The sequence below is a fragment of the Capra hircus genome, chromosome 16 (genome assembly GCF_001704415.2).
Source record: "Capra hircus breed San Clemente chromosome 16, ASM170441v1, whole genome shotgun sequence".
In the NCBI taxonomy this organism is placed as follows: domain Eukaryota; kingdom Metazoa; phylum Chordata; class Mammalia; order Artiodactyla; family Bovidae; genus Capra; species Capra hircus.
The window spans coordinates 8,413,110-8,438,591 of NC_030823.1; positions in this window are offsets into that span (position 1 = coordinate 8,413,110).

Below are 25,482 nucleotides of genomic sequence, written 5' to 3' on the forward strand. Positions count from 1 at the left end.
TATGTTTTTCATTGGCCTCTTCAGCATAACATTTCCTTTTTCATATTTCAGTTCAGTTCAGTCGCTCAGTCGTGTCCGACTCTTTGCGACCCCATGAATCATAGCATGCCAGGCCTCCCTGTCCATCACCAACTCCCGGAGTTCACCCAAACTCATGTCCATCGAGTCGGTGATGCCACCCAGCCATCTCATCCTCTGTCATCCCCTTCTCCTCCTGCCCCATATTAGGCATGCATAATTACTTCTATGTTAAGTATAAAATATCAGTGATTTTTTTGTTGCAAATAAAATAAAAATGACTAAGAAATATTTATCCTGCATTTATTCCAGTTTTATTAAAGTGTATACACAGAAAAACCTTTTATTATTTCACCATAAATATGTAAAATTCTTAAACACTTCTCTGACATTTCTAGAAACAACACTGGCCTCTTCAACTAGTTCAAAGTTGTTTCTTTTAAATTAATTATTCATTAAGTCCTATATTATCAACAGACTCCCAAATTCATTTCTTACAAAAATGTTCTTCCCAAAAGTTTCCCAAATATTATACTTCTTTTGATTAAATACTCAAGATTCAAACATCTTAGGAGAAAAATTTAAAGCAATTAAATAAACAGAGCCATGTGTGGTATTGTATTAATTAGAATGCAAGTTACTAGAAGACAAGCATAATATTCCTATAGTTACTGATACACAATCAATGCTCTTTAATATTTATAATATAAGTTCATAGCTATTTTGCATAAAAGATAAAACATTTTAAGACACAACTATTTTTCATCTGCTTCAGAAATGTGTTATTTGTGGAATAAAACATATTAGCTAGTTTAATTTAGATTGAATGTGTGAAATGCTTTGAAGTCTAGAAACCTAAAGAATGGAATTTACTTGCAGGCATTAGAATAAACCTAAATCAAGTGATGTTTTATCTAAATGTACTAATAAAGAGAAATATTGCCCCCTGCCTCAATACTTTATTCATACTGCTTCATCATTCTAATTTAAGGCTTTGATTCTGGTTAAAACGAAAATACTGAGATGAGCAATATACTTAAACTTAGAGTATCAAACTAAGATTCCCAGCTGGTCCAAACACATGTGATATGACAAATGAGTGAGAGTAACAAATATAAATGATATTAATCAGTTTTTGGAATAGAAAACATAGGAACAACCCCCCCCCCCAAAAAAAAAAAACAAAAAAAACACACTAAAGTCATTTCTAGGATAGACAAAAAATAAATATTTGTCTAATTTTAAAATCCAGTCTGAAACTACATTATCAATTCATGTGATCAGTCATGTCTGACTGTCTGCAACCCCACTGACTATAGCCTGCCAGGCTCCTCTGTTCATGGGATTTTCCCAGCAAGAATACTGGAGCAGGTTGCCATTTCCTCTTCCATCTACCATTGATTCATAGCAAGCTCTTAAGAAATGGAACAGTGCAATTTTGGTTTTTTCTTTTTTTTTATTTTAATTTTTTGTAGATTGGTAAGAAAACTCTGCAAGCTTTGAAAGATGATTCTTTTGTTGGAATTAAAAGGACTTGAAGAGCGAGAAGACCAAGTGACAAAGCCATTTTGAGGATTAGTGTCACATATAAAATGCTTTAATGAGGCAAGTGTAAAGCAAGTTAAAAGAACAGAGTTGCTCATTCTCAAATGTAATGAGGGAAAAAAAAGGAATAAGGGTTGATTTATGACACAAGATTCACTTGCCTTTTCCAGATGTAGGCTCCCCAACAGAATGATGGAGCAGTCTACTGAAGATATCACCTTTGACACATCATTCTGCAGGGTTAGGGCTCTGCCACCTACAATGTGGAATATACACTAAACTGCCAATACTCAATGCATGGTGTTCAACACTATCCGAGAGAATCACAAAGAAGAGGGTCAATGCATGGTGTTCAACACTATCCGAGAGAATCACAAAGAAGAGGACCTGCACTCCAGAGACTCACTGGACCATTTGAGGTTCTCATTCCAACAACATTAGATAGTGCTGGTATAGGAGTCTAGTTTCCTAGAAGTGAACACATCTGACAAGTTTCAACTACCATTTGGCCAGTTTGATCTCCAACTAACAATAGGTGAAAGAAAATGCATTATTGTCTGGGGCATTCATTGTGAATTGCAATGTGGATATTGGGTTCTAAATACAAAATAGGGTAAAGATAATATATCTGGAGTCAAATCAATTCCCTGGGGCCATCACTTCATATATCATGCCCAGTAATAAATACCAATTAGTAGTTACAATGACCATAATCCAAGAAAGGCAAGACGACTCAAGCAACCCAGAACAGCCATGTTACTGGTTAGAAACAAGGTAATATTATGATAGGTGGTAGGGAAGTAGATGATGATGATCAACTACAGCCTCCAAACCAGTCTGCTTCAATACCTCAGAAAACTTTGTATTTGCATTTCAGCTTTCTCTGCTTCCATTTCTCCCAATCCTGTCCTAGAATTACATCACACAATAAATAAAGCATCAACATTAAGTTTTGTTTCAAGTTTTATCTTCTACATAACCCAGACAAAAACATTCCTTAAGAAAAAAGAAATATTAATTGCATGATTAATATAGAACAAACAAATGAATCTTCTTTACAAAAGAAGTCACCTGGAATTCTAAGTGCCCTTTTAACTATTGTTCATGTTCTAATAGACCTCATGATGCAATCTCCAAAGAGTTTTCTAAAGTTAAGAGTGTCCAGAGAGATGTTGTGGGGAGGGAGGTGGGAAGGGGGTTCATGTTTGGGAACGCATGTAAGAATTAAAGATTTTAAAATTTAAAAAATAAAAAACTAAAAAAATAAATAAATAAATAAAACATAGTTTAAAGCAAAAAAAAAAAAAAAAAGTGTGTGTGCTTGTGCTTTTCCCTCAGCTTTCTAAAAGCTCATTTAAATTCTTTGTCCCCAAGAGCTCTAGAGATTATATCTTGACTTAAGGATCAAATCACCTTATTGTAACACTCCTTAAGCATCCATCACTGCCAACAAAATGCTGTTCTTAAATATTTAGTGTTAATATTTTTTTATGACTTTGGAAGAGGAGTCAGGCAATAGGGAAAAAGAGATAAAAGGTGTATTAAAAATTTTATGGATAATTTAAAAGAGTATTTCCAATAAAGCTCAAGCTTTTATATGGATAAAAGTTACCCACTTCTTGTAATTCTCCCACATAAAGTGTTTCACTAATTTCACAAAACTTCCATACTATCCATGTAGGATTTTGCTTTTATTATCTCTATTATTACTAAATGTTACTTTATTATTCCGCTTCCTATTTATTTTTTCAGTCAGTATATGTAAATTTAAAGCATAGTATATTATACACTTTCTACTAAATATTGCATATTCAGTATTCTGGCCATAGTAGTTTACGATCAAGTAAGAACATAAGCACTTGACTTTGTTTCATGCTTTTGTCTTTATAGTATCTATTTTGGTCAACAGTATATTCTTAATAACCAATATCCAACCTGGCACATGGTACATGCTGAAAATATTTATCAAATGATGAGTATATAAATTAAGAATCTGATTTTGTATTTGTTTGTTATTTTCCAAATGGATAACAGTATTAACTGACAATTTTTCAAAAGTAAAAACCTGGATTTCCTCACTTACATAACTTCCAACTTAATTATAGGTTGTATATGATTTGTATCTTAGTCCATTTCTGTCTTCAATGTGCTGAACATTATTTTTAAACTAAGAATTATATATCAAGCCAAAATATCAAAGGACATATGAAAGCACATGAGGCTTTTTAAGACATTAGAAGGATTCATAAGGTTAAGTACAATTTCTTTACATCTACGTGAAAATGGATTCTAGTAAAAAACAAAAATACAAAAGGAAAGAGAATGAAATTGCATTCAATGTACTAGATCAAGCATAGAATAAAGGTGAAGAGAAGAACCTGAAAAACATCCTCAGAGGCAGCCTTGAGTTCAATAAATCTGAATTTAATCAGGTGAGTAGAATATCATGGAAGTGAGAAGGGGCAGGAGGGAAATTTGTAGACTAGCTACAATGATCAAGAGCCTGGAAGATGATCTAGATTACTGTTAAACTAGAGACTCCATTTAAACTCTATACTTGTGACATTTCCAATGTATGCCATAAAAATTTGTAACTTAAATAATTCTAGGAGAAATATACACTTTCACATTGAGTCCTGGTAGTGAAGTGAACAGAATTTGCATAACAATGATAGAGTTATGGCAGAAAATGTAAAAACAAAGATACATCAAACAAAGGAAGAAAATTAAATGAGAGTGGTGGAGGGAAGGGTAAGTGTTAAAACATCCTATAATTGTCAATAAGATTTTATGCTGTGAAAAAAGAAATATACATATACATATATATATATATATATATATAGGGCTTCCCTGGTGACTCAGATGGTAAAGAATCTGACTGCAATGAGGGCGACCTGGGTTGTGTCCCTGGGTTGGGAAGATTCCCTGGAGGAGGGGATGGGAACCCACTCCAGTATTCTTGCCTGGAGAATCCCTGTGGACAGAAGGAGCCTGGTGGGCTACAGTCCATGGGGTCACAAATAGTTGGACACAACTGAGCCATACCAAAGAATGTTCAAACTACCGCACAATTGCACTCATCTCACATACTACTAAGTTAATGCTCAAAATTCTCCAAGCCAGGCTTCAGCAATACGTGAACCGTGAACTTCCAGATGTTCAAGCTGGTTTTAAAAAAGGCAGAGGAAGCAGAGATCAAATTGCCAACATCCGCTGGATCATGGAAAAAGCAAGAGAGTTCCAGAAGAGCATCTATTTCTGCTTTATTGACTATGCCAAAACCTTTGACTGTGTGGATCACAATCAACTCTGGAAAATTTTGAAAGAGATGGGAATACCAGACCACCTGACCTGACTCATGAGAAACCCATATGCAGGTCAGGAAGCGACAGTTAGAACTGGACACGGAACAACAGACTGGTTCCAAATAGGAAAAGGAGTACACCAAGGCTGTATATTGTCACCCTGCTTATTTAACTTATATGCAGAGCACATCATGAGAAACACTGGACTGGAAGAAGCACAGGCTGGAATCAAGATTGCCGGGAGAAATATCAATAACCTCAGATATGCAGATGACACCACCCTTATGGCAGAAAGTGAAGAGGAACTAAAAAGCCTCTTCTTGATGAAACTGAAAGAGGAGAGTGAAAAAGTTGGCTTAAATCTCAACATTCAGAAAACGAAGATCATGGCATCTGGTCCCATCACTTCATGGGAAATAGATGGAGAAACAGTGGAAAAAATGTCAGACTTTATTTTTTTGGGCTCCAAAATCACTGCAGATGGTGACTGCAGCCATGAAATTAAAAGATGCTTACCCCTTGGAAAAAAAGTTATGACCAACCTAGATAGCATATTCAAAAGCAGAGACATTACTTTGCCAACTAAGGTCTGTCTAGTCAAGGCTATGGTTTTTCCAGTGGTCATGTATGGATGTGAGAGTTGGACTGTGAAGAAAGCTGAGCGCCGAAGAATTGATGCTTTTGAACTGTGGTGTTGGACTGCAAGGAGATCCAATGAGTCCATTCTGAAGATCAGCCCTGGGATTTCTTTGGAAGGAATGATGCTGAAGCTGAAACTCCAGTACTTTGGCCACCTCATGTGAAGAGTTGACTCACTGGAAAGACTCTGATGCTGGGAGGGACTGGGGGCAGGAGGAGAAAGGGATGACAGAGGATGAGACGGCTGGATGACATCACTGACTCGATGGATGTGAGTCTGAGTGAACTTCGGGAGTTGGTGATGGACAGGGAGGCCTGGCATGCTGCAATTCATGGGGTTGCAAAGAGTTGGACACAACTGAGCAACTGAACTGAACTGAACTGAACTGATCCACAAAATCATGTCTTTAAATTACAATTGAAATGTCAAAATAATACATCTATATTAGATTATGAATAAGTGTATTCATAATCTAGGGCTTCCTTGGTGGCTCAGATGGTAAAAAATCTTCCTGCAATGCAGGAGACCTGGGTTAGTTCCCTGGGCTGGGAAGTTCCCTTGGAGGAGGGCATAGCAACTCACTCCAGTATTCTTCCCTGGAGAATCCCCATGGACAGAAAGAGCCTGGTGGGCTACTGTCCTTGGGGTTTCAAAGAGTCGGAAATGAATGAGTGAGTAAGCATGGCACAGCACCAGTATTCTTGCCTGAAAAATCCCATGGACCGAGGAACTTGGTGGGCGTCCATGGGGTCACAAAGAGTCAGACATGACTGAGTGACTAACACTTTCACTTCATTCATAATCTAGGCATGAATAAGTATATTTATGTGTATATTATCATAATCTAAATATATACACACACCACAATAAAATATAGCCTTTTTAAGTGTGACAACAAAATCTGTTATCAAAATAAACTTCATTTAGAGATTTATTGTTTCCTTCTAGAAATAACCAGTCCATTCTAAAGGAGATCAGCCCTGGGTGTTCTTTGGAAGGAATGATGCTAAAGCTGAAACTCCAGTACTTTGGCCACCTCATGGGAAGAGTTGACTCATTGGAAAAGACTCTGATGCCGGGAGGGATTGGGGGCAGGAGGAAAAGGGGACGACAGAGGATGAGATGGCTGGATGACATCACTGACTCGATGGACATAAGTTTGAATGAAATCCGGGAGTTGGTGATGGACAGGGAGGCCTGGCATGCTGCAATTCATGGGGTCGCAAAGAGTTGGACACGACTGAGCACCTGAACTGAACTGAACTGAGAAATGATTTATTGTTCTCCATTATTATGAACTACTATAAAATGCTACTGAAAATGTCATATTGCATTCACTAAACTGTATAACTGTTTTTATTTAAATTCTATGTATTTAGCTAAATAATCTAATGAGAAACTGTCTCTGCTATCTTAAGTACTGTTGTTGTTGTTCAGTCACTAAGTCATGTCTGACTTTTGTGACCCTACAGACTGTAACTTGCTGGGCTTCTCTGTCCATGGGATTTCCCAGACAAGAATACTGGAGTGAGTTGCCATTTTCTACTCCAGGGGATCTTCCCAACCCAGGGATTGAACCCACATCTTCTGCTTGGCAAGCAGATTCTTTATCATTGAACCACAGGGGAAGCCCCATCTTAAGAATATATATTATTGCTATTATCATTGTTATTATTATTGCTATATTACCATTCATAACTGATGCACATTAAATTATTCAAGTAAGTGAAACAGTCATAAGAATTTTCTCCTGTAATAATATTTGCAAAAAGAGATACAAGTTAAGCAGTCAGCTTTTTTTTGCCAATTCCCTTTAGCAAAGCAAGCAGTTTGTCTCCCTCTTATGCAATGATCATTTTTAAGTATGTTTTATTAAACTGAGTAATCGTAAATAAAATTATGTTTTACATTTTTTATATATAAAATTTGAGTGTGCTAAGTACAAAATTTAACCAAGCTTTAAAAAAATTCTATGATTGTCACAGGATAAAAATGTAAAAATTATGTATTAAAATGAACAAAACCTAGAATTTCATATGTTAAAAGGTATTTTATCTTAACTGATGATATTATATCTCTACCTTTTTTTAATATATTAATGTATCTTTGTTCTTTAAATGTATTCTTCTTACTGTGATGACATAAACTAATATGATGACAAAAGTAAAACAATGAGAACATTAGCAAAATTCAAACAAGGAAAATCACCTGATTAAGTGATGTACCAGACTCTAGCAGAAACAGGATATCCTCTTTCGTTTTATTTTCAATAAATGATACTTTACTGTTTTATTTTATGTCATATGTTTTTTGCTAAAAATATCTAGAGTAAATCCAAAAGCTATTGACTTTAAGAAACTAATGAAAATAAAGTCAAATAATGCAGAATGATTGGGAAAGCCTCAGGAATACAAAGAAGAAACGTTGTGGGAATACTGAAAGCTTAATTTCCACAAGTCACAAGATATAGTGTCTAAACTGAAGTTTTATAGCAGAGGTGATAACTGAATAAAGCAAAGAATGAGGTTAATCACTGAGGTCATTTCAGGCTGAGTTACAGCACAGAGACATCAGAGGCTTATGTATTTGCTTATCTTCAATTAGTTTTGCATGGTGACAACATGAATTTTGAGGGTAGATCATTCATATCAGAGACTAAAAAGTCTGATCATTACTCTATAAATGATCTTACTTACTATATTTAGGAGATTAGGTAAAGGGAATAAAGATTTCATGAAGAAATATGAGAAGAGATATATAGCACATTTTGAGTTTATAAAGAACATTTGACCAGCAATATGACAAACAGATTCTGAGGCTTTGAGATTAATAAAAGTAAATCACTGCCTGAGCAGTAGCAAAATGATGATTTTGTTGGAAACCAAAGGGATTTGGAAACAGTCAGGTAGTGGAATTTGTAGCATGGATGAATCTGAATATCAAAGGTAAAGGAGAAAAGGAGTCTAGGAGGTACCCAAGGCTGTAATTTGACTGCAGAGCATGTAAAACAGGAGAATATGGAATCAGAAAATATGACAAAGTCTCATCCCCACACTTTAGCTGAGGTTACCATTCAAAGAGGAAGCAGTTTCACAAGTCTGGAATTCAACAAGGAAGTTCGAGTTAGAGAGAAAGATTATATAATCATGAGTATATTGATAATATTTAGATAAAAGCGTGGAGCACAAGGGCTTCCCATGTGGCGCTAGTGGTAAAGAACCCCCCTGCCAATGCAGGAGATGCAAGAGACATGGGTTCATTCTCTGGGTCAGGAAAATACCGTGGAAGGGGGCACAGCAGGCCACTCCAGTATTCTTGCCCCAAAATCCTATGGATCGAGAAGCTTGGCATGCTACAGTCCTTAGAGAAGCAAATAGTCAGATGTAAATGAAGCAACTGAGCATACATACATGCACCCAACTCCCTCCCCTCCCGCGGAGGGCGGGGGAGTTCTGCTCTGCCCACGTGCTCTGGCAGTCGCCACGGTGGCCACTGCTGCACTCGGGAGGGGCGGCGGCTGGGGGGTCCGGTACCCCAAGGCTCCCTCTCGGATCGCCAGAGAAGGCGTTCTCACCGAGAACGCCTTATTTTGTGCACACAGCACAAAATAAGATGACTGAAGAGAAATCCTGGTGAATCCCACAGCGAATGAAGGAAAAGCAGTCCGCAACGAGTAGGATAACCAAAAAAGAGGTCAGGGGTTAAAAATGCTGTCACAAAAGTCAAGACTACCATTCTTGAAAAAGATTGAGCCTACAATTCAGGAGTGATCACATACATTAAGTTTAAGAATTGTCTGCTCCACTGGCCACCGGAAGATTATTAATCACCCCAAACTGTTTTGTAATGAAGTCATGGTTGTTAATGAATAGTTATGTAGACTTAGTGTTGAATGGCAGGTGATGAAGTAAATAAATTGATTGACAAGATTCTCTTCTGAAAAGCCCAGCTAAGAAGGGATGGTGAAAGATGAGGTACTGGACTTTTAATTCAATTAAAGTGATAATATTTGTATGGCACACTGAAGAAAATTGTGGAGATATTTAGGAAGGCATCCTGTAAATGTGAGAATTTTGGGACATATTGAGAGAGTTAATTCTTAGGCAGATTGATAAAAAGTCTGGGCCATCAAGGAGGGAGGGGTCTAGGGTCCTTAAGGAGGAGAAAGGAGTTCAGGGTTGTACAGGAGGAGAAAAGGACAAACTTTTTTTTTTTTTTTTTTCTGCATTGCTTTGTCTTAGTCACAGAAAGCATTTTTTCTTAACTCTGAGCTGTTATGACAACAATATTTACGACCAACTTCTTTAAGCCCTGAGCTAATGATTACACAACAAAACAACTCATCTTGCTCAAGGGCATGTTTTTCCTTAAGCTCTGTTCTAATGATTATATAATAACAATGTATGTTGCTTGAGGACAAATTTCTCCTTCTCAACAGTAACCTTCTGACTAATCTTGTTAATATTAAGACATATGTTTTGGGAGTGGGTCTGGTAAGACCTTTCTATTATTAGTTCTAATCCTGTTATTTTAAGATGCATTTTGTGGGAGTGACTCTGCTTCAGTTCAGTCACTCAGTTCTCTCTGACTGTTTGCAACCCCATGGACTGCAGCACACCAGGCCTCCCTGTCCATCATCAACTCCTGGAGTTTACTCAAACTCATGTCCACTGAGTTGGTGATGTCATCCAACCATCCCATCCTCTGGCATCCCCTTCTCCTTCTGCCTTCAATCTTTCCCAGCATCAAGGTGTTTTCAAATGAGTCAGTTCTTCACAACATGTGGCCAAAGTATTGGAGTTTCAGCTTCAAAATCAGTCCTTCCACTGAATATTAAGGACTGATTTCCTTTACGATATTCTGGATTTCCTTGCAGGCCAAGGGACTTTCAACAGTCTTCTCCAACACCACAGTTCAAAATCATCAATTCTTCAGCGCTCAGTTTTCTTCACAGTCCAACTCTCACATCAAAACCATAGCCTTGACTAGATGGACCTTTGCTGGCAAAGTAATGTCTCTGCTTTTGAATATGCTGTCTAGGTTAGTCATAACTTTCCTTCCAAGGAGTAAGTGTCTTTTAATTTCATGGCTGCAGTCACCATCTGCAGTGATTTTGGAGCCCCCCAAAAATAAAGTCTGACACTGTTTCCACTGTTTCCAATCTACTTGCCATGAAATGATGGGACCAGATGCCATGATCTTAGTTTTCTGAATGTTGAGCTTTAAACCAACTTCCTCACTCTCCTCTTTCACTTTCATTAAGAGACTGTTTAGTTCTGCTTCACTTTCTGCCGTAAGGGTGGTGTCATCTGCATATCTGAGGTTATTAATATTTCTCCCGGCAATCTTGATTCCAGCTTGTGCTTCCTCCAGCACAGCATTTCTCATGATGAACTCTGCATAGAAGTTAAATAAGCAGGGTGACAATATACAGCCTTGATGTACTCCTTTTCCTATTTGGAAACAGTATGTTGTTTCATGTTCAGTTCTAATTGTTGCTTCCTGACCTGTATGAAGATTTCTCACGAGGCAGGTCAGGTGGTCTGGTATTCCCATCTCTGAGAGTTTTCCACAGTTTATTGTGATCCACACAGTAAAAAGCTTTGGCACAGTCAATAAAGCAGAAATAGACACTTTTCTGGAACTTTCTTCCTTTTTGATGATCCAATGGATGTTGGCAATTTGATCTCTGATTCCTCTGCCTTTTCTAAAACCAGCTTGAACATCTGGAAGTTCACGGTTCTCATATTGTTGAATCCTGGCTTGGAAAATTTTGAGCACTATTTTACCAGTGTGTGAGATGAGTGCCATTGTGCAGTGGTTTGAGCATTCTTTGACATTGCCTTTCTGTGGGTCTGGCAAGACCTTTCTATCATTAGTAACTGAAAGGTTGTTTCTGAACTACACAAAGATGTCGGGATTCTTGGCCTCCCGAGGAGAACAATTCAATCTAGGGCAAGAGATGAGGCTTGATCGCTCAGAGCTTTTGTGTAATAAAGTTTTATTAAAGTATAAAGCAGATAGAGAAAGCTTTTGACATAGGCATCAGAAGGGGGCAGAAAGAGTACCCCCTTGCTAGTGTTAGCAGTGGAGTTATATGCTCTCCAATGAATCAAAAGAATGTCTGGAGGTTGTAAAAACCTCACCAGACCTACTCCCATAATTTACATTTTAAGATAACAAGATTGTCCAGAAGGTTTAATCCAGAGACTGTCCTCAGGCAGGATACATCATTGTTATATAATCCTAAAGAATGTAGGGAATGGCAACCTACTCCAGTATTCTTGCCTAGAGAATTCCATGGACAAAGGAGCCTGGTGGGCTACAGTCCATGGGGTCACAAAGATTCGGATACGACTTTGCCTGTGTGTACTGAACTGTAACTTCCTCCAATTTTAAAGGAAAACTGGAGAAGGAAATGGCAAGCCACTCCAGTGTTCTTGCCTGGAGAATCCCAGGGATGGGGGAACCTGGTGGGCTGCCGTCTATGAGGTTGTACAGAGTCGGACACGACTGAAGCAACTTAGAAGTAGTAGTAGTAAAGAATGTAGAGGGGAAAAAAGTTTGTCCTTTCTTCCTCCTTGAGAATTCCAGACCCCTCTCTCCTTGGGGACCCCTAGACTTCTTATCAATCTGCCAGGAAATGATTCTCTCATAACCAACTGAAAAACTATGTAAGGCCTTGATAAGACTCTCTGCCCCCTTCTGATGTCTATATCAGAAGCTTTCTCTGTCTCTTTTTATACTTTAATAAAACTCTGCTACACAAAAGCTCTGACTAATCAAGGCTCATCTCTGGTTCCAAAGCTAAATTCTCTTCTTCAGAGATCATGAATCTGACATAGCTCACCTTAAGCTATCAATAAGCAAGGGAGCATGTTATGAAAATATCCATCATGTTTTCTTTACATCATACAATTATCTTAACAATGAAATACAACTTATTAAGGAAAGCATTGAAAATTGTACTTGGGTCCAATGTACTGATGGAATCATTTCAGTATTTAATTTAGGAAGTGAAAAGTGTGAGACTCCTTACACAAACATTTTTAGCATTGCATTTTCTTCTTAAAGGAGTAAATTCAATTAATGATTAAGAAATGGAGGTCATGAATTTGAAATTACTCACCCTCTATTACTCACCATTCCACACAGATCTAATGATACCTTCGACCACAGAATTTTACTGACACCTATCACACAAGTTTCCAGCAGCTTCATGGTTGGGCCTCTTGTCTATCATCAATAGTAGTGTTCTTCAAAAGTTTCCAACTTACACAGTCTTTCCCTGATCACTTTGGACCAATTTCTCCTTCATGACACCATGCATACCATAGTGAATTCAAAGAACTCAGTGACTCTTATGAAACCCAAATAAAATAAAACTGCTTATTGCTAGAGGCAACTAGCCTGAGATATCCAAACTAACCAAAGTATCTCTAGGTTATCCATTAGACTTTGGGTATAACTATGGGAACACCAGACCACCTAACCTGCCTCTTGAGAAATCTGTGTGCAGGTCAGGAAGCAACAGTTAGAATTGGACATGGAACAACAGACTGGTTCCAAATAGGAAAAAGAGTACACCAAGGCTGTATATTGTCACCCTGCTTATTTAACTTCTATGCTGAGTACATCATGAGAAATGCTGGACTGGATGAAACACAAGCTGGAATCAAGATTGCCGGGAGAAATATCAATAACCTCAGATATGCAGATGACACTACCCTTATGGCAGAAAGTGAAGAGGAACTAAAAAACCTCTTGATGAAATTGAAAGAGGAAAGTGAAAAAGTTGGCTTAAAGCTCAACGTTCAGAAAACGAAGATCATGGCATCCAGTCCCATCACTTCATGGGAAATACATGGGGAAACAGTGGAAACAGTGTCAGACATTTTGGGGCTCCAAAATCACTGCAGATGGTGACTGCAGCCATGAAATTAAAAGATGCTTACTCCTTGGAAGAAAAGTTATGACCAACCTAGACAGTATATTCAAAAGCAGAGACATTACTTTGCCTACTAAGGTCCGTCTAGTCAAAGGTATGGTTTTTCCAGTGGTCATGTATGGATGTGAGAGTTGGACTGTGAAGAAGGCTGAGCACCAAAGAATTGATGCTTTTGAATTGTGGTGTTGGATAAGACTCTTGTGAGTCCCTTGGACTGCCAGGAGATCCAACCAGTCCATTCTGAAGGAGATCAGCCCTGGGATTTCTTTGGAAAGAATGATGCTAAAGCTGAAACTCCAATACTTTGGCCACCTCATACGAAGAGTTGACTCATAGGAAAAGACTCTGATGCTGGGAAGGACTGGGGGCAGGAGGAGAAGGGGACGACAGAGGATGAGATGGCTGGATGGCATTACAGACTCGATGAACATGAGTCTGAGTGAACTCCGGGAGATGGTAATGGATAGGGAAGCCTGGTGTGCTGCGATTCATGGGGTCGCAAAGAGTCAGACATGACTGAGAGACTGAACTGAACTGATTCCCACTTGTATCTTAAATTTAATTGCAATAGACCAATTTGGATGTCTTTTTTAAAAGGAGACAGAGTTGAGTTTTTTCATTTGTTTAAATTAGAGAAAGTGAAGGATATATGCAGGCCATCATGTAATTTAGAAGGAATATGGAGGTATTAACTACAGGGAAGGATAATAGAAAATAGTAATTTCTTTGGTAGGTGGAAGAGAACACCTTAAGGAAAGCTCCAATTAATTGGCTTCTTTGCTTGCTTTTCATTTGCTTTTGATGAAGTGGTGATGCATTTGAGAATGATGGAGTGATGTTAGGATAGAAGAATTAAACAAATCATGTTAAATACTTGGAATGGCTTTTTGAAACATGGTGGGGATAACTGAGACATATTATATTAAAACCTGCTAACTGATGATTCAGGTTGTGAAAGTGAAGTTGCTCAGTCATGTCCGACTATTCATAACCCCATGGACCATAGCCTACATGGATGGTTCCTCCATCCATGGTATTTTCCAGGCAAGAGTACTAGAGTGGGTTGCCATTTCCTTCTCCACGGGATCTTCCCCACCCAGGGATCAAACCCACATCTCCAGCATTGCAGGCAGACCTTTACCATCTGACCCACAAGGGAAGCCTGATTCAGGTTAGGAAAAAGGAATTCAGTGTATCACTTCATTGGATCCTGGAGTGACTGTTGGAGGTGGATTTGGTAGGTATAAGTGTGGGTGTGTTTTGTATTTCTTCAGTAGAATTTCCCACAGAAGTTAATTTCCATATAGTAGATTATTTATTTATTTATTTATTTATTTTTTTACTAAGTTTGCAGTTTGTTTGGGCAGATATCCGAATAAAGAGCAAAAGAGTTAAGGACATACAGGGTGAGAGTTGAAAACTGATATCTAAGCCAGTTTGGGAAAGAAAAAGATCAAGGACAGACTGATGAAGAGACAAAAAGGTGACAAGATTGGTAGATCCTGATGATGTCAAAATATATTGAGAATAAGGAATTCAGAAAATCACTGTCATTGTATTCATAAGTTGCAGGGACTTCCCTGGGTCCAGTGATTAAGATTGTGCTTCCAATGCAAGGGGTGTGGACCTCTGGTTAGGGAACTAAGATACCACAGACAGCACTGTGTGTCCCCCTCAAAAAAATGGAATACTGTAAGTTTTTAGAAGAAATATGACAAAAAGTAAAGCCTCTAAAGGAACAGAAAAAATACAATTTAAATTAAATGTCTCAAAAAAATGTGAGACAAGGATTCTTTTTTACCATTACTTTAATCTCTTTAATTTTACTATTATTTTGTTACAAGCTACATGTAAGACTAAGATGGTCTATAAGTAAAATCCTCTTCTGCTTCACAAGTAGAGACTGAATACCGATTAATAATTATAAAAGAGCCACAACCAAGCCTCTCAAGACCAGTGCCAACAAGTAAATCATTCCGAGCTGCCTGGAGAGGGGTCACACAGCATTGTTCTGGGTCCCCATCCTGACTAAAAGGAAACTTTCACAATGTCCTGAGCCCTTGATGTCCTGCAAGTGATGGAGGATGTCCGCAAGTCCCACGTAGCAGGAACCTGCTTAAGTAGCAACAACCTTCACTCTCAAATGGAAGGGAACATGTACAGAAAGAAAAGTGATGGAAAGTGAAAGTGAAGTCACTCAGTGACTCTTTGCAACCCCATGGACTGAGAAGCCTGGTAGGTAGACTGTAGTCTATCAGGCTTCTCAGTCCATGGAATATTCCAGGCAAGCGTATTAGAGTGGGTTGCCATTTCCTTCTCCAGGGGATCTTCCCGACTAAGGGACTGAACCTGGGTTTCCTGCATTGCAGGCAGACGCTTTACCATCTGAGCCATCGGGGAAGCCCTGAAAAGTGATGGGGGTACCTTTAAATTTGATGAGAACCTGGAGGAAGCTCCTGCTGGCAGATCAGACACCACTTTTTCCACTGGAAACTAGGTTGATGTATTATATCCTCCAAGAAGACCAGGCCGCAGGTTGGGCCATGAGCACCACTCCTACTGCTGGTCACCTCCCTCCTGGAACCTCACTCATAGGAGACTGGTGGCTTTCCCAGGAGTCACGACTTCCGGTGGTGATGGATCCTGAGGCTTTCATGACCACCGGCATTAAAGGCATCTTCTGTGAATCTGCCTATACAGCTCTGGTCACAGACTCTCCTCTCCTATTGAGGACCGAAGCCAGGGCTACCACAATGGAGCTGAATCCAGCGGAAATGGTGGAGGCTGGCTGGCGTTCTGCACAGGCGTGCCTGCCGCTCCCATGAGCACCAGTGGATGGTCATGCCTCAGCACTGCTGAGGAGTACCTTAACAAGGATGAGCTGGCCGGTGCTGCAAAGGCTGCGACCCCAGACTGAGTGTCCTGCTGTGGCTCCTAAGATAACCACCACCAAAGCAGAGGTCAGAACGGGTTTGAAGACATCAGGTGCCCTCTTCAGCAGTTCCCATCTGAAGACTTCCCTCAGCCAGGCTTAAAGACGGTCCACAGCTTCCAACGCTTAGACCTCTGATAGGTAGAAATAGCCACTGAGTGGTCTTTTTTAATTAAGGTGTAATCAATAGAGAACATTATGTTAGTTTCAGATGCATAGCGTTGTGGTTTGACATGTGTATATGTTTTGAAATGGTCACCACAATACATCTATTTCATAAGCATCACCATAGAGTTATATTTTTTTTCTTCTGAATTTTTAAGATCTAGTCTCCTAGCAACTTTCAACTATGCAATACAGAATTATTAACTGTAGTCACCAAGTTCATCTTTACATCTCCAGAAATTATTTTATACCTAGAAGTTTGGACATTCTGACCCACCTCACCTGTTTTGCCTATCCCCTTTCCGTTTGGCAACACACCATCTGTTCTCTGTATCTAAAGTTGTTTATTTCTTGTCACTTTTTTCACTTAGCATAATGCCCTTAGCATAAGGTCCCTGTTGTCCCAAATGGAAATATTTCATTCTTTTCTATGGCTGACTGTTAGTTAGTTGAATATATATGTACAGAAGAAGAGGTGGCAAGAATACACAGAACTATACAGAAAAACTCTTCATGATCCAATAACCTTGATAGTGTGATCACTCACCTAAAGCCAGACATCTTGGAGTGCAAAGTCAAGTGAGCCTTAGGAAGCATCACTACAAACAAAACTAGTGGATGTGATGGAATTCCAGTTGAGCTATTATAAATCCTAAAAGATGACACTGTTAAATTACTGCACTCAGTATGGCAGCAAATTAGGAAAACTCAACAGTGGCCACAGGACTGGAAAAAAAGTCAGTTTTCATTCCAATCCCAAAGAAAGGAAATGCCAAAGAATGTTCAAACTACCACACAATTGCACTCATGTCATAGGCTAGCAAAGTAATGCTCAATATTCTCCAAGCTAGGCTTCAACTATCCATGAACCCAGAACTTCCAGATGTCCAAGCTGGTTTTAGAAAAGGCAGAGGAATCAAAGATCAAATCGCCAACATCTGCTGGATCATAGAAAAAGCAAGAGAATTCCAGAAAAACATCTACTTCTGCTTCACTGGCTTTCCCTGGTGGCTCAGATGGTAAGGCGTCTGCCTGCAATGTGGGAGACCCGGGTTCTATTCCTGGGTCGGGAAGATCCCCTGGAGAAGGAAACGGCAATCCACTCCAGCACTCCTGCCTGGAAAATCCCATGGACAGAGGAGCCTGATAGGCTACAGTCCATGGGGTCACAAAGAGTCAGACACGACTGAGTGACTTCACTTCACTTCACTTCACTTCTTCTTCACTGACTATGCTAAGGTCTTTGACTGTGTGGATCACAACAAACTGGAAAATTCTTGAAGAGGTGGGAATACCAGACCACCTTACCTGTGTTGAGAAATCTGTATACAGGTCAAGAAGCCTCAGATAAAACCGGATGTGGAACAACAGACAGGTTCCAAATTGGGGAAGGAGTACATCAAGGCTTTATATTGTCACCTTGCTTATTTAACTTCTGTGCAGAGTACATCATGTCAAATGCTGGACTGGATGAAGCACAAGCTGGAATCAAGATTGTGGGAAGAAATATCAATAATTTCAGATATGCAGATGACACCCCCCTTGTAACAGAAAGTGAAGAAGACCTAAAGAGCCTCTTGATGAAAGTGAAAGAGGAGAGTGTAAAAACTAGCTAAAACAACATTCAAAATATGAAGATCATGGCATCTTGAATCATGACTTCATGGCAAATAGAAGGGGAAACAATGTAAACAGTGGCTGACTTTATTTTTCTGGGCTCCCAAATCACTGCAGATGGTGACTGCTGCTATGAACTTAAAAGAGACTTGCTCTTTGGAAGAAAAGCTATGACAAACCTAGACTTCATATTAAAAAGCGGAGGCATTACTTTCCTGACAAAGGTTCATATATTCAAAGCTATGGTTTTTCCAGTAGTCATGTATGGATGTGAGTGTTGGACCATAAAGAAAGCTGAGTGCCAAAGAATTGATGTTTTTAAACTGTGGTGTTGGAGAGAAGTCTTGAGATTCCCTTGGACAGTTTGATCAAGGAGATCCAACCAGTCAATCCTAAAGGAAATCAGTTCTGAATTTTCATTGGAAAGACTGATGCTGAAGCTGAAGTTCCAATACTTTGGTCACCTGATGGGAAGAACTGACTTATTTGAAAAGATCTTGATGCTGGGAAAGATTGAAGACAGGAGTAGAAGGTGACAACAGAGGTTGGATGGCAACCCCAAGCTCAATGGATATGAGTTTGAGCAAGCTCAGGAGTTGGTGATGGAAAGGGAAGCCTGGCATGCTGCAGACCATGGGGTGGCAAAGAGTTGGATATGACTGAGTGAATGAACTGAACTGAATGTGTATATACATGTATTTATTAGATATTCCCTAACTGCAAGGAGATCCAACTAGTCCATCCTAAAGGAGACCAGTCCTGGGTCTTCATTGGAATGACTGAGGCTGAGGCTGAAACTCCAATACTTTGGTCATCTCATGCGAAGAGCTGACTCATTGGAAAAGACCCTGATGCTGGGAGGGATTGGGGGCAGGAGGAGAAGGGGACGACAGAGGATGAGATGGCTGGATGGCATCACCAACTCAATGTGCATGAGTTTGGGTGAACTCCAGGAGTTGGTGATGGACAGAGAGGCCTGATGTGCTGCGATTCATAGGGTCACAAAGAGTCGGACACGACTGAGCAACTGAACTGAGCTGAACCATTCATCTGTAGATAGTCACTCAAGTTTTTTTTTTTTTTTTCCATATCTTGTTTCTTACAAATAATGCATAATGCTGCAAAGAACATGGGGTTGTATCTATCTTTTTGAAATAGTATTTTTGTTTCTTTTGAATAAATATTCTAAGTAGAATTGCTGGATCATTTGGGAGTTCTGTTTTAAATTTCTTCAAGAACCTCCATACTCTTTTCCATAGTGGCAACACCAATTTTCACTCCACCAGCTGTGCACAAGAGTTTCCTTTTCTCCACATCTTCACTAATACTTGTTATGTATTATCTTTTTGAAAGTAGCCATTTTGAGAGTATGAAGTGATAACTCATTGTGGTTTTGGTTTGAATTTCCCTAATAATTAGTGATGTTGAGCATCTTTTCATGTACCTGTTAGCTGTCTGTATGTCTTCTTTGGATAAATGTGATTCAGATCTTCTTCCCATTTTTAAAAATTGAATTGTTTGTGGTTTTTTGCTGTTGAGTTGTGTGGCTTTTGATATATAATGGACTTGGATATTGAAATTCTCAAGATGATGTGAACATCTTTATGGCAAAAAAATTAATCCCAGCCTATTGTTATATTAACATTGTATCTTAAGCCAGATGGTTACCTCAGCAGTCCTGTTAAAAAATAAATTGGTTTTGGATCTACCTGAAAGATGTTTGGTTTGACACTGGTGCCACTTTACCTCCAAATCTATCAGGGCCCTTCACAACATACATGTGTGAAGGAGGATCAGATACACCACTCTTCAGATTAATGGGAAATAATCGAGTTTCACTGTTCATTATTTTCACTAGTTTCACTCTTCATAATGTATTCTTCAGAAATAACACATTGGTTAGTATTAAATATTATGAATATATTGGGTTTGCCAAACTTGGTCTACCTGCTGTAATCTTTCCATACATATTAAGCTAGAGAAAAGACAGCTAATTAGGATTACTCTGAGTTGATATAATAGAAGAGGATTCTCTGGAGATATTTTGTCTTGACTGATTAAGTCAAGCAGATAATGTAGAAGCCTAAGTGTCAAGGTGAAAGCCTCATTTTAGCAAACTATGATAGTTTTTAATTTTCAGGTCTGTTTGTTTCCTACACTTGTAGTACCACACTGGGGATGCCATATTCAATGAGCATGACTTGGTGCACAAGCAGCTAAACAGGGACATGATCAGACTGATGCTCCCTCTCATAGGGTCAGGGAAACTGTGAAGCACAAGTCTCAACATTATATTTATCCCGACACAGAGCATTCCTACAGAGTACTGATAGAGATAAGCAGAACCAAGAGGCAGAGAGAAAGGCAGGAACTTCGTCATTATTTTGTGTTCTAGAAACGAGTCTTCTCTTATCTGACCATATAAGATGCTGAGCACTGTGGTTATTAGTTCCATGGAACATCCTTTACTGACCAGAGTCAGAGCTGAATTTTTCACTTTAATAGAAAACACCAGGAGTAGCATAGAAAAGAGGTATGTGAGCACAGAATGTGACAAGGGACAGAAACATATTTTTAATTTAAATTGGGGTATAGTGGTGACTGTGGATTGAGATTTAGAACACTGGAGATATATATGACAATGTTGTAGTTGGTTGAGTACTTCTTATAGTTGCAATATAAAACGATCTTTATGAAAGCAGATCAAAGCACATGGTAGTATCCTTTCTTTTTTTTTTTTTAGTAACCAAAAATCTGGAATGACTGTCAATTATGAAATAATGGAAGAGATCTTTGTGTTCCAAGGTAAAGTTAGCAACAGCAAAATTGAGTGTGAATCATAAATGAGAGTGAGGGGGAAAGTAGCATACAAAGAAATAGAAAAGCTTGATCTCTCCACACTAATACCACAGTGCTGGGGCTATTGAGTACCTAAATGTGCTTTCAGTGTATAAAGCATACACACTTTTAGATATATTGGATTAAATAATTATATAATTGAATATCATTATTTTTAATTTTTTCAATTGTATCACTTGAGTACTTAAAATTGTACACACATATATATGACTTACATCTGAGGTTCACATTATATTTCTCCTTTACTCTAGATTTTCCTAAATATTAAATTGAACACGTGCATATTTTCTGCTGAAAGTTTCTAAAATAATTAAAAATTGGCTCCATTATAAATTTCTATCAATTGAGTTATATCATGGTTTATAGAGACACAGGCTAATTCTGGGCCTAAACATAAGTCAGTAAGTCAAGGTTTGAAAGGACAGAAAGAGCTATAAAGTCTGATAATTAGAGATTAAAACCACAAAGTTGATTGCCTGATTCATGGTTACTAAATTATTTTGGTTACTAAAAAAAATAATTCCTAGTTTTGAATGAAATTTAGGTTGAGATTTTAGAGGAGGTGCCTTGTTGGAGGCAACCTCAAAACTGTCAAACATTTCCCCTTGCTATAGTCTGAATGTTTGCATCCCTCCAAAATTCATATATTGAAATTCTGATGCCTAAAGTGATGGTATAAAGAAGTGCAATATTTGGATAGCACTCAGATCATGATTGGGGGAGCCTCAAGAATAGGCTTATCAGATTCCATAGAGATCCCACTCTCTTTTACAAAGTGAAGATACAGGAGGAAGGTTTCAGCTGCAAACAAGGAAGAGCATCATCCCTAAACCATGAACATGCTGGCAGCTTGCTCTTAGATTTCCCAGCCTGCAGAACTGTGAGAAATAAGTGGATGTTGTTTACAAGCTATCAGAATTTGGTTACAGCAACAGACCAGACCAAGTGTGTATGTGTGCTCATTTGCCCAGTCATGTCTGACTATTTTTGACCACATGGACTACATAGCCCACCCGGCTCCTCTGTCCAAGGGAATTTTCCAGGCAAGAATACTGAGTGGATTGCCATTTCCTCTTCCAAGAGATCTTCCCTCTCCAGGATAAAACCAGCATCTCCTGAGACTCCAACATTCGCAGACGGATTCTTTACCATTGTGCCACCTGAAAGCCAGAGCAGACTAAGACTATCCCTAACTTCTTGGACTTCCCAGGTGGCACTAGTGGTAAAGAACTTGACTGTCAATGTAGAAGACATAAGAGGCACAGGCTCACCCTTGGGTCAGGAAGATCCCCTGGAAGAGGGCTTGGCAACCCACACTAGTATTCTTGCCTAGAGAATCCCATAGGCAAAGGAGCCTAGCGGACTATGAATAGGGTTACAACGAGTCAGACAGTATTGAAGCCACATAGAATGCATGAACATCCCTAACTTCTTTTCCTCATAAAAGGTAAACATTCTATATATATAATGCCAGTAAACAAATCTGGAGACAGCTAAATTCACCAACCTAAGCATGTGCTATTGGGCAGAGTGGTTTGTTGTTTTTGTTGTTGTTGTTGTTTTTTCTCCTGGACTGCAAGAGAGAATATGTTATAAATTATTTTTCCCCAGCTTTATTCGTTTTCCAAAGGAGAGGCATTTTGTTTTCACTCTGCCATCGTGTTTGGGTGCATTGGGGGAGATGAAATCATCATTTAACCTCAGAATAACATTCTCATTAGAAATTACAACTTGCATCAAAACAGAAGGACCATGTTGAAATACTTGGGGCCTTATAAAAATGTGCCTGCCATCCTTTGGAAAATTATAGATATAATTTGCATTTCAGGTACAAACATTGTATCAGATTAGAAGTAAATGTTATTGAAATTGAATTATTATTGAATTGTTTGTTAAATGGGATGAATACATATAGGACAATAAGAGTAAAATAAATTTAGCAGATATGTTTAGTGTGTGTGTGTCTGTCTGTCTGTCTGTGTGTCTGTGTATTCAAGTGAACTTGCACTTTTGAATCTTCTTATATATCTTTCCTTTCTTTTGAGTGATTTAATCTATAACCTATGTGGTTATGACTGCCTATAAATCACGATACTTCCTTTCAGGTACAAAGAAGCATACAATTATGTTTTATTCTTCATCAGTTAGTGTAAGATATGTTTATTTTTTAATAGCATGTATTGTATGAATATGTGTTGATGTTTGGACTTGGCTTTTCTCTTAAGCAATCAAAAAAACCTTCTATAGCAAAGGTAGGAAAAATCGACAAAGGAAAAAATAAAGGTAGTTCTAGGGAATAAATTTTCTGAATTTATTTTGTGGTTGCATAAATAATTTTCTCTTCACATACAATCTAATTGGTTCATAAGGAGCCAGTGCTGGTGGTTCCTCACTTCCCCAAAACATCATTAGGTCTATCTCTTGGCTTCTTATTGAATAAAAGGTAAAACCTCACACTATTTTTCCAATTCTTTGCTCAAATTTATTCACTTAGAAGAGTGTGTCTTTTTATATGAAAAATATGATTACATATAAAGACTATGCTATAACTGATTTAAAGTTTGCTTTGGTATATTCCTTAGACATGTCAATACTTACAGTCTGGTAAATGTTTTATTTCACTTTTATTTAATGCATTCACCATATTCTGCTATTTAGGACTGTTATCTCAGTGTGTAATGACAGTCTTCCAATGTGTGTGAATTATCTCACACAATGTACTGATCATACTAGTTCTAAGCCTAAGGTCTTGTGGTCATTTACATTTGTGAACTTAATTTTCCAATTCAAATGGCATCTGTGTTTCAAAGTACTAGCACATATTCCTCTGGTACAGAATAATGACAGTTATTTTCAAGTGTAAGTTATAACCACATTGGCTGTGGGAGTTTACTGTCAATAAGTTGATTTATTCCTCTTGTGCTGCAGGATTGGAATTGGAGTGTCTAGTGAATCCATGTGCACCAAAATTGAGTGAATGAGAAGTATATGTGAATCATAATAAGGTTTTTAGATACAAAGAAAAATATGAAAAATTAGACTATCTGGAGACATATACTACAGTAATTAGCTTTATAATGAAGGAATTTTATTTGCACTTTTCAATTTTGTTCACAATCTTAGTTTTATATTATATGAAATAAATGTAAAATAAATGTTCTAAAACAGTGCCTAGCACATCATAACTACCAAACAGATGTTAATTATTAGTAATCATAAATCAAAACTCACCTGCTTTGTACAATTCTTAAATCTCAGTACAAATAATTTTACATCAGGGGTTAATTGTTATGTTAAATTACATTTAATCATTTCTTGAATAGGCTTAACTTGAAGGTATTCTGAGAATATACTTGCATGCTGGTAGGGAAAAGGGGATTCATCTGGACCTGAAAATGATCCAGCCAAAGTTGTTGCAGGCAATGTTTGGTAACATATCATCATCAAACAAATGAGCAAAAAAAAAGAAAAAATGATTTTGCATTATATGAAACAGTGATCTATATAGTGAAGAGTAGGCATACATTCACGAAATAATGCATGGTGGACAGGGAATCACGGTGTACTGCAGTCCATGGGGTAGAAAAGAGTCAGACATGACTGAGCAACTGAACTGAACTGAGACATGCATTCATGAAATAATGCATGATGATAGCTATGTATATCGACTTGTTAGAAGATAAAATTATGAAAACACTTCTGAAAGTGTGAAATAAGGGAGTGTAAGGCCAGATTGCACTGTGCTAGACAATGACAACATACCAGTACGCAGATCTCTTTGTGTACACTCATTCCTTCCATCCATCAGAACCAAAAGCCTACCAAGATCTAGCAATATAAAGGAGGCAGCTGTGAATTCACAACTGTCTTTAAGAGCATTAATTATTAATTCCTTAGCTAACTTAAATATAACTGCTTGTTTTCCAATACTATCTTTATCAAATCTATTAATCATGTTATAAGCTGGAAGCAAGAGATGAACTAAGTGCCTCCTATGAAAACAAAGAAATGGTTATGTGACTTCTGATGAGTATAAGTTTCTTGACAATGGTGAAAATATTTTGCTATTTAATGATGGAGAACATGATGTAGACAGAATTTTGGTAACATGAAAGAAGAGAGTGAAAAAGTTGGCTTAAAGCTCAACATTCAGAAAACTAAGATCATGGCATCTGGTCCCATCACTTCAGGGCAAATAGATGGGGAAACAATGGAAACAGTGACAGATTTTATTTTATTGGTATCCAAAATCACTACAGATGGTGACTTCAGTCATGAAATTAAAAGACACCTGCTCCTTGAAAGAAAAGCTATGATCAACCTAGACAGCATATTAAAAAGCAGAGACATTACTTTACCAACAAAGGTCCATCTAGTCAAAGCTACGAATTTTCCAGTAGTCATGTATGGATGTGAAAGTTGGACTATAAAGAAAGCTGAGTGCTGAAGAATC